This window comes from Dermacentor silvarum, chromosome 9 (genome assembly GCF_013339745.2).
Source record: "Dermacentor silvarum isolate Dsil-2018 chromosome 9, BIME_Dsil_1.4, whole genome shotgun sequence".
Lineage (NCBI taxonomy): Eukaryota > Metazoa > Arthropoda > Arachnida > Ixodida > Ixodidae > Dermacentor > Dermacentor silvarum.
In genome coordinates this window covers 155,353,792-155,368,248 of record NC_051162.1, presented here as the reverse complement: position 1 = coordinate 155,368,248, position 14,457 = coordinate 155,353,792, and the positions used below count along the sequence as shown (strand labels likewise).

Sequence of the window (14,457 nt, the reverse complement as noted above, 5' to 3'; positions counted from 1 at the left end):
CAAGGAGCATCAATAAAAGCGCAAACAAAGGCAATGCCATGTTTGGGTGGTCATGTGCGCTGCCATGAACGCTGCCATAATTGATGTCTATAACCGTTAGGCTGCCAAAGTAAATGATTTCGATTCCGGTTTCTAATTTGGAAAACAGTACCGATTCACACCACCCCTCATATTAATGTGAAGCATTCTTTGCGGTCTTCGGGCGTTTTGAGCGTGTCTATTTACCTGTCTAGCCTCTTACGCCGACGGGGCCTACCAAATTGAGCTGCTGCTTATGTTCGCGTTGGCGACGTTGTCACGGCTGCTCCTCCGATTCTCGCGTGCGCCGAGCCAGCTGGCGCGCGTAGGAAGATCCGGGCATGTCGACTTCAAAAGCAAGAAAAGCAAGAAGCTCTTGGAAAACCGCAGTTTCGTCGAGAAATGCGTCAACTCGTGCATAGCATTCCTCAGAGGTTTACCTGAGCCGCTCGAGGATATGGAGTACTACTGGAGTACTTAATTGGCGCATAGAAAGGGGTGCGTGTTCGCAAAGATCGAGCAGCTAGGCAAGTCCACGTAATTCTGACCAATGCCTCCTTTTTTTTTTTTTTTTTTTTCCTGACCCTCAGCATGTCCCAGCTCCATGATGAGAGCCTGCTTGAAGGCATCGAGAGAGTCAAAGAGCCGATCCAGGGTCGATGCCATAGCCAGCTACCTGCAAAATTCTTCTTTCTGGGGTTTCACGTGCCAAAACCAGTTCCGATTATGAGGCACGCGGTAGTGGGGGGCTCCGGATTAGTTTTGACCACCTGGTATTCTTTAACGTGCACTACAACGCAAGTTTGCGGGCGTTTTACCCGCAAAATGCTTCGCATTACTTCGATTCCCACAATAAGTGGGATCTGCAGACTTTTTTCTGCATTATTTCTTTTCGACATGCCATCTGCTGGAGGGATTGTTCGATTGTGCTTTGTCAAGCAGCCATGACCTGGGTACAACAAAAGGTCATTGCTTGAAATAAAAAAGAAGTACAGGCAGTATACCTACAATCTAAGCTCATCCAACTCTATGGCTCATCCTGCCCACATGCAACAGCGGAATTCACTCCAAGTTGATGCTACCATGTCTTGCAACACAAAATGTAACTCTCCTCCTAGCTCATTAGCCAAAACATGTGGCACTTAATTATTGGCTAGGATTTACACGGGAACATGAATAAGAAAATCACGAGAATGCCGCCGCGAAAATTAGTTATGCCAGAGCTTCAATAACAGATGTTTAATCTTGTCAACATTTGTAGTAGTATTCATCCTTTAAAAAATGATATGTTGCTGAGCAAACAAACGTGCACGGATTTTTAAACCCTTGTTGCATGCCGTCCACTTCAGTGGACAAATTTCCGCGTGTTTCGGAGCAAGTGCAGCGCCTCGGAGATGCTCCTGTGCACATTGGCAACTACAGTGGACAAAAGGGGGTTTTCATTCGCCGTACTAGATGGCGCCACCATACCGCGATTTTTACCATAGATAACTGATTGAGTCAGTATATTAACTCTGATTTTTCCCAAACTGGGCTTCGAAGATGGCAACCGTCTGCTCCGGCGTTACATTCGTCTCTACTTTTTATTGCGATAGCAATTATATGGACACTTCAACTGGACTTCCGCCGTCGGCGTAGCCGTGAGGTTCCGTAAAGATTCCAAGGGCGATAAAATCGTCGCCGCGCGCCGTATGCGCGAGCGAAATCGCGCGGGGGACGCGTGCTATCACGGAGAGCGAACGCACGCACGGCGGAAAGCAAACGCGACCGTCGCGCGAAAGGCCATGGGGGTATGGGAGGGAGGCGGGGCGGCGCTGTGCTCCGGCAGTATCTGGCTACTCAATCTCCCACGCGAAAGCAACAAAGCGGGAAGGCAGCGCGAGAAGGAGGGGGGGGGGGAGGGCAGCTTCTCCTCTGCACAACTTGCCGTGCGTTGACGGTCGCCCGCACCGTCTCTTATCTCCACACGGCTCTGACCTTTGTATGCGCTGTGCATTCGCCGCTTAGTTTCCGTTGAAACGATAGACCGCGCGAGCCTTCGCCCGCTGCGGCTTTTTGACAGTCGTTAAATGTCTACGGTCATTCAGTGTGATCTATTCATGTTTGCTTGTGCGCGCTGACACCACGATTGTTAATTCAGTTAGTAAACGAATGTGTCCAAGTTTATGCAGCCGATAAAACCACTATCCCTACTCCGAATAGCTCTCTACTAATTTGCTATCGCAATCGATGCTTCGCCTTTCGGGCGAAACTGCGACATTTTTTTTTTCTTATAACTCAAACAAAAATTCCGCCATCTTCGCTATTGAGACGCGAAGACTGAGCAAACAGCAGAGCTGGTGGTCTATCACTAATTCTAGCCACTGTACTATCACACACTGCACAGCTGCTGCCAAACTCCATGTTGAGAAACTCACGTTTGAATCGCCCATCGGCGCCAGTCGTGGCCAGTCTCTCTCTTCGTCTAAAACTTTGCAAGGCTCGCAAGCCGGGATCGGAATCTCTTCGCTGCTGGGCTGCCAGTCTTCTCTCTTCGCGGTGGGCTGCGTCGTATTGTCGATCGGCAGCGACATTCCTGACCAGCAACTCATGATCTTCAGCCCTCCTTTGCCTTTTAGCTTCGGCAGTACTCGCCCGGAATTCTGGATCTTCTCGACGCCGCTTGACACGCTCACGGTCGGCTTCCCGCTTCCTTGGCCGACGCTCTTCTTCCTCGGGAGAGGGCAGTTTATTGGGTCAGCCTATCTTATCGGTAGATCGGACACTGCCGCCGAGCGCACGCCGAACATCTGCGCCGCACACTCCCCATTGGCTATCGTCACTCCTCTAAGCCCCGCCCCCTCACACTTCCTGGCCTAGCATTTTCCTCCTCTCAACTTTGCTGCGTCGAGTTTTGAGCGACGCCCGGCAGGGCTCCTTTTTCCCCTTCCCCTGACGCTGCGCCGTGCTCCCTATTGGACAGCAGAAATAAGCGTCACTTCTTCTTCAATAAAATCACTACTACTATGGCTGCATGGAGCTCGAGCTTAAACAGCTCCGCTGTTAAAATCGTGATTGGCTGCGAACTATCATACGCACGCGACAGGGGATGCATTCGTAGTCAAGAGCTGTAAAAATTGCGGCTGAGTTAAGCCAAGATTTTTTTTTTTTTCAGAACATTTTTCATAGCATGTCCATTGTGGTGGACACTATGCCTGGTGGGTACAGTCGCCCATACATTTGCGGGTCTTGTGCGCTGTGTCGCGCTCGCTTCTTGTAGCCTCATATTCGCTGCTTCTGATGTTTACATCAGTTTAGTAACACAGTATTTTCCTTGTTGGTTGCAGTGAGCTACTAAAAAGAAATCTTTGACTGCTGCCGAAATTGATGAACTGTTGGACGTCCCGATCGGAGGATCAAGAGAATGTCTTGCTGGACAATGACGGGCCATCTGGCAGTGATAACGACTGCCTTGAGAGTGAAGGAGATGGCAATGATGAGGCAGAGTTAGAGAGATGGAGCGACATCGTCGATAGCAGTGACGCTGACAGCGATGCGGAGGAACAATGCGTGACAAAACAGCGTTGAGTACAAAAGGTCAAGCCGAAAGGTATGGCGCTGGTAAAAAAAGGGATATAGCTGCATCTACTAAGCTCTTTATTGAGCTCAAGCCTAAAGCTACAGCTGTAAGTGGGAAAACTCCCCTAAAAATTTTCCGAATCATGTTTGGTGAGGACCTTGTCAAGCGTCTGACATTTGAGTCAAACCGATACAGAATGTGCAATCGCCCCAGAATGAAAGTGATATCTCAAAATGAGATGGGAGTGTTCTTGGGCATATGTATGTATATATGTCCATTGTGGATATATAATTTAGGCACTCCTATTGGTCGTCGAACACAAGGCAAGATATGATAGGGGATGCCATGACCGTCAATCGATGGGAAGAAATACTGTGTGTTCTTCACCTCAATAATCCCGCTCTAGAAAAGAAGAGCAGCGAGAATGGTTTCGATCGTCTCCAGAAGATTTGTCCCATGGTGGAGAAGCGACATTCAGTAGTTTGGCTGATCCAGAGACCTGCCAGGCGGTAGATGAGCAAATGATCCCTTTCAAAGGGAGACGCCGACCCAGTCTACACGGCGAAGAAGCCAAACAAATGGGGCTACAAGGTCTGGGTCAGAGCTGGTCAGTCTGGATACGTCCATCAAATCAAGTTTCATGGCGACAATTTGAAGTCGGACCCACCTGATGCACCACTGAAAATTGACGCGTCAGAACGCGTGGTGCTGCGCCTAGTCAGAAGTGTACCTTCGGGTACTTTCCTCCTTTTCGATAACTATTTTTTATCTCCAGAACTATTATCTCACCTGAAAGACAAAGGATTGCGTGCACCATGCGCAAGAACCGAACTGCCAAATGCCCCCTCATGACAGAGAAAGAGCACAATCAAAAAACAAGGCAGGGCTCATTTGACTACAAGGTCGATAGAGACCATAGCATTATCGTTTGCAAATGGTACGACAACAAGCTTGTCGTAAAGGGGTCCAACATACATAAGTTCACCCACTCGTAAAGGTGAAGCGGTTCGACTGAAAAAACAAAAAACACGTTGAGGTCTAATGCCCTGCCCTAATCGCACGGTACAATGAAAACATGGGCGGTGTCGACAAGTGCAACATGCTACTTTCGATGTACAGAACGCACCTGCTGAAGACCAAAAAATGGTACAGACGGGTCATTTTCCATCTCGCAGATTTGGCTGTTGTGAACGCATGGCTCTTGTACCGCTGTCATATAGCAGAGTGCGCCATGCAACTTGGTGACTTCAAGCTCTCGGTTGTGATTGGGCTGATAAAAAGCTCAATCAAGGACCACAGCTGAAGTCGATCCTTCTATGGAATCACCGGCAAGTTCTGCCACAGCCATACGAAGGCCACCTGCCAAAGCAAGTTCAGTTTCCACAGACAAGCGTTACGACAACGTCGGTCATTGTCCCCGTCAGCAAGCATCTGTCGCTCAGAGATGCAAGATGAACAAATGCAAGCGCAAGACTACATATCTTTGTGGAAAGCGCAAGGTGCACTTGTGCATTGACTGCCAAAAGTGACTGCTTTTTCCTTTTCCCTAACGCCGAGTAGCGTGCACCGTGTTCAAAGTTTTTTGTTGAAGCATACAAGTGTTCGAGAAAAAAAGTTCAGCTGCTGTAGAAAAATTATCCAAGTTTCTTCCACCAAAGCTGGTGTTCATACTGTCCACTGTAGTGGACATTCTGTATCTTGCAAAAATAACGTTTGACTTGAATGAAATTTTTTTCTCTGCTTTTTTATAGATAAACAATAATAGAAAACAAAGTAACCACAGTTTGCACACATAGTTTCTCTTCATGCAACAAAGGGTTAACTTATCTACAGAGGCAATAGACTAAAGGGATTAGCAAAACATAAGTGCCCTTACGTGCCCTAGTCTTCCAATATTGAAATAATTGCGGTAGAACTTGTCTCACGATGAGTGTTGATGGCAATGTGATTAGCGTTCGAGTAATGTAGCCACACACGCTGTATTTATGAATTCAACTTAATTTAACAGCTAACAGCTATAGTCATTGTGAGACTAAGTTGCTTTGGCTATGTGACATGATCCGGTGCCCTCCCATGTTCCCATGGCACTAGATTGCCAAGGTGGCCGATGAGCACAACGGCGACTGTAAGATACCGTCACACTGACGATGATGGAATGATGTTGATGGAATGTGACGGCAACAGCAGGACAATAAGATGACGATTCATAAGTGATGACGATGGTATAACGACGACAGCAGGGCAAGGAAATGACGCTGAGTTTATGGCGATGACGGTACGACAGTTGATGCATGGTAGCTACTGTCTACGACAACGATGGCATAATCGCGATTAAATAGCAACGTCATAATTATGACAGAATGACGAAAGGCTGATGTCAATGGAACAGCAAGGACAGTAGATGATAATGGGACGACGCTACTGAAGTGATAACGATGATAATGGTAAAATGATGATATGACGATGAGGGCCTGACAACGCAGGAACGACAGCGTTACAACGATATGACGAGGAATGGATGATGACGACACAATGACGACAATGGTATGACAACGTAATGAGGAGAATCGGATGAAGTCATGTTATGACGATGGCTTGATGAGAGTGACTAACAAAGCTGGAATGATGACGATAGAACGATCTTGACATTACGACCACGAGCACATACCTAGTGGTCCAAGCTGGTAGACAACTTGGGCCACTGGGTCGGCATAAGAGGCTAGAGATAGACAGCCTCAAAACGCCTGAAGTAAGCAAATAATGCTAATTGCATGAATACCAACTAGCCCACAGTATCCATCCTAATTCAGCTAGCACAAGACAGGGGTAATTGGAGACCGCAGGGAAAGGCCTTTGTCCTGCAGTGGACATAAATATAGGTTGATGATGATTCATCCTAATCAGGTCACGTTTTGCTGGCTACTATGCCTCCTATCAAACACGCTGAAACTTCCATTTTCTTAAAGTTTTAACGCCATGCAAATTTGCTGTTAATGGGAATCGACTGCAATTGACAAATAATAAACAGAACATGTCATGTTACGGGAGCAGGCACATAATTCCAAGGCAGGGGCACTGGCCCTGTTCTACGAGTTTCTCCCTTTTTTGCCTGTGAGTGCTTTGTTCTCAGTAGAAGTCATGCTTTGTACATCTTTGAGCATTAATTATTTATTCCATCACTTCAGCATGACTAAATATTTGATTTGGTGTCCATTGAAGATTACTTGTTTATTTGAAGCAGAGGAGCCACTTTGCTTCACTTGAGTAAAGAAAGATATCTCATTTATTTGAATAAAGAGCGATACAAATTGCTTCACCAGATTCTATTAACATGTCCCCCCCCCGACAATGAAAACACACTCATTCAAGCCAGCAAAATTGTATAACTAGGGCAAGAGACCTCACATATTGTGTGCACATGGAATGACAATCTTTTTCTAGAGTGTCCTTAATTCTCAAATTTGTTTATTACAAGCACTTAAATGTGGACAATGGGCATTTTTTAGCTATTTGCAGCCTTTGTGTGCATGTTGCACATATACTGGCAAACACTCCTCGTGCTAGGTATCCATTGAAAACACATATCTATCCATTATCAAGCAATACAAAAAGTGTTGAATAAATGTACATGTGAGAACAGACAAAGCAGTGCAGCACTGTCAGAATGGGTATTTAAGATGAAAACCTTTGCATGCAGCAAAACGGACAGAAAAGTACTAAATTGAGAGATTTTTTAAAAAGAAATGCTTACACTGCTGCATATTGTATAAAATTTGGTTCATCTTTATTCAAACAATGTTGGAGTGCAGATTTCCATTCTCGAATTACCCACATTTGAAAGAAAGAGAACATTGTACATATCATCAAATGATCTGCAAACTTTCAAGTTTACCCCCTCCTATGGATCGAATGCCCTCTGCAGAGGAGGTCAAAGATTGGAACATGAAAGAAAAAAAAAAAAAAACAAAAAAAAAAACAGGAGGGGGTGGGGAGTTACTTGAAAACACATGGGTTGCAGTCGAGTGAAAGCAAAGTACTTTGATTTCGAGGAGTCCATAACATAAGACATCACAAAGTATTGAAACCAGCAAGCTGTACAAACTACTAGTAAAACCCATAACAGTTTAAACATAAGTAAAGCAAGCAAGAGAGAGTCAGTGTAACGCAGAGGCGAATGACATAGCCAAAACGCAAACTATGCAATAAAACTCTAACTGATGTATATCGATTGATGTATATTGTCACGAGCTCTCATAACAGAGGGCAGAAACAGCGCGAATGCCCACGGGGACTGTGGGTGGAGAAGGAAGACGACGTTCGGCTGGTTGCTTTTGTGCCGGCTTGCAGCACGCTAACCATTCTGATTTATCTGCCCTGCAGATTTAAATAAACGCTTCACGGCGTAACATTTGGTGGAGGTGCTGGGTACCTCCCACGACCGACAACGGAATCGTCCGTACAAGACCTTCGGAGAAGCCGCCGCCTTGCCAGACTTTTGCCATCGGCCACCATTATGCCTAGAGAGGAAGATGCTCCGAGTACTGCATCGGCAGGACCAGCTCCGATTCAACACTACCGAGAGTCACGCACGCTCTCCGCAAAGGCAGGGGAAGATGTCGATGAGTGGCTCACCCATTATGAAAGGGTAAGCCAGTACAATCATTGGAACGCCGCCTCCCAACTGAGGAACGTTGTTTTCTTTTTGAGTGGCACAGCGATGGTGTGGTATGACAACCATGCGGACGCGCTAACTACCTGGGCCTGTTTCGTTGACGAGATTAAGAAGTGTTTTGGCGATTCGGATGCCGAGAAGAAACGAGCGGAATTAACGTTAGCTCAGAGGGCTCAGGTCCCCGGAGGGACTTGCACCACATTCATCGAGGAAATTATAAAACTATGTAAGACCGTAAACCCCCGAATGTCAGAAGAGGATAAGGTGGGACACCTTTTGAAGGGAATCGCGGAAGATGTGTTCCAAGTTATCTTTCCTCATTGGGAAAGATAACTTGGAAACCATGTCAGATGTGATACGGCGCTGCCGTACCTTTGAAACACTGAAGACTCGTCGAATTGCCCCGAAATTTGGACGGCTAGCTAATGTGACGACTGTAGCCAGTGTGGACACGAATCCTCCAACAGACTTATCGTCCACCATTCGGCAGATTGTCCGCGAGGAGCTCCTTTGACACGAAGAAGAAGCACGGTATGTGGCCCCACGTTGAGCTCCTGCGCTTTCCGAGACTCCATTTTGTGCAACGTCCTCGACTCATTGGCAGCACTCAGTAAACGCAGCGGACTTTGACAGCTATAGAGATGGTCCACATTATGACCTGAACCAGCCGTCCTATAACGATTATTTTGACCAAAGCCTTGATCAGCGTCCACGCAACGGTTGCTCACGACGACCAGCCACTGCCTATGACTCGCAAGGAGAGAATATTCGTTACTCTCAACGCACGGCCACAGCTGAACAGTGTCATCAGCATCCCGATGTTCGCCCTATGCCTGTGTGCTACAGCTGTGGCACACCAGGTCACACAGCTAGATACTGCACCCAACGTTGACCATCGAGCTATCGGCAATCGATGCCGTCTGCGTGGCACAGTGGTCGTATCATGGACAACCAGCGGCCAGGGAACTCAGCTCTAGGAAGCCGCTCCCGAGATGAAAGGCCACGTAACTACACCTTAGGAAGCTACTTTGGAGAGGGAAGACCTCGTAACCGTTCGCCTGCTTCCAACCGCACCCTGACACCACCACCAGCTTTCCGAGCGTATCGATCACCATCGCCTCGGCGGCGCATCCCGTCATCTTCTCCGCAGCGCCGCTTCCCGTCACCCCCGCCAGAAAACTAGCCAGCGCGACCGATGGGGGTGAGGTCGTTGGAGATACCTCCAACTGACTGAGATACCTCCAACTATTTTCATGCTGAAGAATAGGGTTCATGTGTGTATTGACGGTGTGTCTACTATGGCTTTAGTCGACACGGGTGCAACTGTTTCCCTCATGAGTGTGCTGTTTAAAAGTCTTCTGGGACGCAAGGTCATGTTTCGTTGGGACCAGAGCACAAGTTTTCGTGGAGTGGGTGGTGACTCATTATATCCGGTCGGAGTTTGTAATGTGGATGTGTCATTAGGTGGTCGAATTTTTAACACTGAGTTTATTGTCCTTGCTCGTCCCCCCCACAATGTGATTCTAGGGATCGACTTTTTACAGTTGTGTGGTGCCAATCTTGACTGCCGCAAGGGAGAACTCAGTGTGGGCGAAAGTGCTTTATCTGAGATCTTGGAAGACTCACCCAAACAAGAGAGTGTGTTTTGCGTCTCCGAGGATACCGTTGTGCCCGCTTTATCCGCGATGGGTGTTTCAGTTGTTTGTTCTACTCGCAACCCGTTCGATGCTGCAGTGGACCCTGTACATGCGAACTGCCTAAAGAAAAATGTGTTGGTTCCTCATTGCATGGTATCGGTGCTGAATGGACGCACACGACTATGGGTGATAAATTGTTCTACTGAAGCGGCGGTGCTGCCTCAAGGCTTAAAGCTGGCCACATTTCAAGAAAACTCGCCGATACCCATGGCAGTGCTAACAGAACTTCCGGACACAGCAGAAGCCAGAAACATGCACCCTGTGAACTCAAAATTCGTTTCCATGGTCGCTAAATCGCTCAGTGACCATAAGCGTGATGTGTTGGTGGCGCTCCTTGTGAAACACTTCTCAGTATTCGACTTCACGCAGCACGACGGCCCGACATCGGTCCCTGTGTCTAGAACTTGCCACCGCATCAACACAGGATCTGCTCAACCGATTCGACAAAAACCCTATCGCGTGTCGCCTGCAGAGCGCGAGATAATCAGTGAGCAAGTCGAAATGCTAACCAAAGGAGTCATTCAAGAGTCATCTAGCCCTTGGGCAGCACCAGTGATATTTGTGAAAAAGCAAGATGGCACGTGGCGATTCTGTGTTGATTACCGACGCCTAACAACGTTACCAAAAAAGACGTGTACCCGCTTCCGCGAATAGACGACGCGATCGATTGCCTTTATGCGGCCTCGTACTTCTCCTCTGTTGATCTGCGGTCAGGTTACTGGCAGATTCCTATGCACATTGAGGATAAGGAAAAAAATGCATTTGTAATGCCCGACGGATTGTTTGAATTTAAAGTCATGCCTTTCGGGCTGTGCAACACGCCCGCAATGTTCGAACGGTTCATGGACACTATACTGCGTGGCTTGAAATGGGAAGTTTGCATGTGCTACCTGGACGACGTTGTGATCTTCGGCCGAACATTTAGTGAGCATAACAAGTGGCTGGAGTTGGTGCTGAACTGTTTGGAGAAGGCTGGCCTGGTCCTCAATTCTAAGAAGTGTCATTTTGGAGAGCGACAAGCTATTGTGCTGGGACATCAGGTCGATAAAGAAGGCATCCGACCAGATCCACAAAAGACTGGCTGTAGAGGCATTTAGGGAACCTCACAGTGTCAAGCAATTGCGAAGTGTTTTAGGCCTATGCTCCTACTTTCGCCGATTCATTCCCAGATTTGCTGACGTGGCCCATCCTCTCACGCGCCTTCTCCAGAAAGGCGTTCCTTTTGAGTGGACCACAGAGTGCGACTCATCGTTCCCCGTCAATTAAAGTTCCTCCTGACGTCACAGCCTATTCTTCGCCACTTCGATCCCTCAGCACCAACAGAGGTTCACACGGATGCGAGTGGTGTTGGCATCGGCGCTGTGCTTGTTCAGCGCATCAGTGAAAGCTGCAAGCCGGTGCAAAAGCAACCAGCCGAACGTCGTCTTCCTTCTCCACCCACAGTCCCCGTGGGCATTCGCGCTGTTTCTGCCCTCTGTTATGAGAGCTCGTGACAATATTATGGTCTCTCTCGTTTCACTGGATTCTACTCAAGTATACATCAGTCAACAAACAAAACAAATAAAATGCATTAGAAGACTTGCAGTAACCCTAACACTTGCAAGAAATCGTCATTAAAAAGAAAAGACAGAATTTGCTCACAAGTATGTACTGAGAAATCGTGACCATGAGCGTTAAAATACAAATTTTCTTGATTCTGGGTTCTAAGTTTCAACAGTAAAAACAACTTCACAAATTCCCAGCGCATTCCTGGTGGATAGTATCTCGTCAGTAAGCACTTATAATCAAATTGCTAGAAGTTCGGGCAATAATAGCGCGATTACGAGCGCAAGCGCGTGCGGTGTAGATCACACCGAGAGCAAGGCATCGACGTGGCTCACGGCATCAGAGATTTGCTTGTGTTGTGTCGCACGGCGCCGTACATCTTGGATGTCATGGCTGACCATGCTTAGTGCCCACAGCTGGTGCCCACCAATCAAAAACAAAAGTGTAAAGCGAGAAATGTTTGTCCTGAGCAAAAAAAAAAAAAAAAAGTCACAGTTGCGTGAGAAAGGTGTCAGCATTGTTGGCGATGGCAAGGCAAAGAGGCAACTACACAAAGTAAGCTTCATAGTTTCATCAGTGTCACGTGCACACAGGCAAACATGAACAGATCTCATTCAATGACCACGAACAATGTCCCAACGCGAGCGAACGATTCACACCGTGCCTCTGAAAGATGAGAGTATGCTACCGCCAACACTAGACGCGCAGGGAACGCAATGCACATCAAGGCACCAATCGTCTCGGCTCGGCCTTTGCACTTGCTGCGGAGAGATTGCCTCCAAGATACGGCACATGACCCGCCTATGGACGCGTGCGAGGAGGGCAGATAGGCGCGTGCTCCTGTCCTTAAAATTCCAGGGTTTTTCAAGGACCTGCGAAAATTCCAGGACTTTCAAGGCCTTGAAAACGTGATTTCAGAATTCATGTTTTCAACGTTTTCCAAGGACCGCATGGACCCTGTAACCATTAGACCATGAACTACGCAATGACCCAAGTTGGCGGAGAAAAAAAAAAAAAGTTCCATTCGGACATAGTCGGACTCCGGAAAGTGCGGGAAAAGGAGGAGAAACAAACATTAGGTAGCCAAAAGTTAGCCTCGAATGTTCAAGATCAACATGCAATGAACAAAAAAAGTTTATAACAAATCCGATGCACTACAAGGAGACTTCATAGAAATTCATTACAATGCTTCCATTACGAGATGGGAAGCCTCAAGCTTGTACAATGCCTCACTGCTGCCAATACTTGCACAGGCAAGTGACAGTCTAGGGCAGACACTAGCAGTCACATTCAAAATGTTTGCAAGCTACTTCTGCAATAAAGCAGCCCACGCACACAAACACGCACACACACACACACACACACACAGGTCAAAAGCATTCATGCTGGACATCGAGGACTGCCAACAAGGATGCAGTGGCGAAAAAAAAAAAAAAAGCACCTCAGGTTCATATCTGGAACAAGCTCACAAAGTGCGAAGTGTTTCGTGCCGAGTTTCAATACGATTTACTTTGCAGACCTTCAAAGTCGAATGATTGCACAGAGTGAAGTGGAGTGGAGTTGCAGATGTAGATGGTAACTATTTCCTGGCGTTGCAAACGGCGGCAGTAGAGTCGAAGGAAGGTAGGTTTCAATCATCGGCACTCTTTGATCAGGGAGCTTAAAACAGTTGTCGAAGCAATGCTGTTGAGTCTCTCATTCAAACCGACTCACCGCTTCACAAGCACCACGCTTCAGACTTCCAACACTCAGACACTGTGCTTGGTTCTTTTTAGATGTCTAAGTTCCTCTGTGTGTCCCCTGAAGAATGTGCAAAACAAAGAAAGAACGGGTGCGGATTGAGGCAGGGAGTACAAAATACATCGAGTTTAGCAAATCAATGAAAACTTCAGTCTGGGCTAGTTCTCTCATCGCTCTACTGAATTCATAAACATATATTTTAGGGCCATCCACATATATACAGGGTTTCCTTTATAGCTTCATACTGCCGTTTCATTACCATTTCTTCCTTATATCGAAGTTTCATATGCAACAAGGGATATTAAATAAGGTCTTTATCTCCTTCAGTCACGAATTATGATTGACTGCTGATAAATGTATGAAGTTTACATAATTTTATGCCAAGGTGCTGCAGACTCCATTATGAGCAAGTCAAGGTGGTAGAATGACCATTTCCACATTTTTTGAGTCACCATAATTACAGAGTGATTAAGTATCTAATTACTGTGCACTCGGTAATGATACGTTTAAAAAAAGAATTGAATCACCAGCGCAAATTACTAGCACAAGTTAATTATTGGTTGCAAGCATTACTAGACCGAAAAAAAAAATTATTTCGCAATTGCTACCAAAACGACCCACGTCACACCTCCCGTCAAACACTGAAGTGCCTTCTCGAAAGCGATCTTCGGTAGCGATAGATTTCCCTCAGAAGTAAAATGAAGGTACTCGAGGTAAGCAGAACGTTCAATTTACCCTAATTTTTACGGTCCATTCCTTGCCACAACTGCACAGAAATGGCAAAAATAAGTCGCGTCCACAAATGTGTACACCGTGACTAAAGGGGTTATAAATCTTAAAACACAAAGCAATCGAAAGAGAAAGGTGTTCTGAAATATGCAGTAAAGGTCGACATTCAACTTAAGCAAACTAATGGATGCATTAATGTTTTTCGTTGGCAAGAACTGCACATCACTGGGCTGCCACTTCTAGTCATATATTCGCAATTATGATCAGCCAGCACCTGTTCTCATCTATTGCATTGCTGAACTTCATCATCACACGGACTGCAGACGACAACACTGTCCAATGTAAGGAAGCCTTTTTTTTTTCTTGTTGCCACTGAATAATTTACCAAAGACCTGAGCATTATTCTACCAAAAGATAATTCAATAAAGTAATTTTGGAGTAATGACAAAGAAATTGCCATTTTCGAAACAGCAGCCGAGTGGTGGGCAACTGATGCC

General features: G+C 46.6%; 1 protein-coding gene across 3 annotated transcripts in view; it reads right to left on the bottom strand.

Moving 5' to 3' along the window:
- Window positions 1–11,623: 11,623 nt before the first annotated feature.
- Window positions 11,624–14,457, bottom strand: part of LOC119464554 (zinc finger protein 329) — a 38,439-nt gene continuing 35,605 nt past the window's right edge. For all 3 annotated transcript variants that reach the window (XM_049656360.1, XM_037725571.2, XM_049656359.1), the window contains exon 9: window positions 11,624–13,291. The gene's annotated coding sequence lies outside the window, so the exon portion shown is untranslated. The remainder of the gene's footprint in view (window positions 13,292–14,457) is intronic.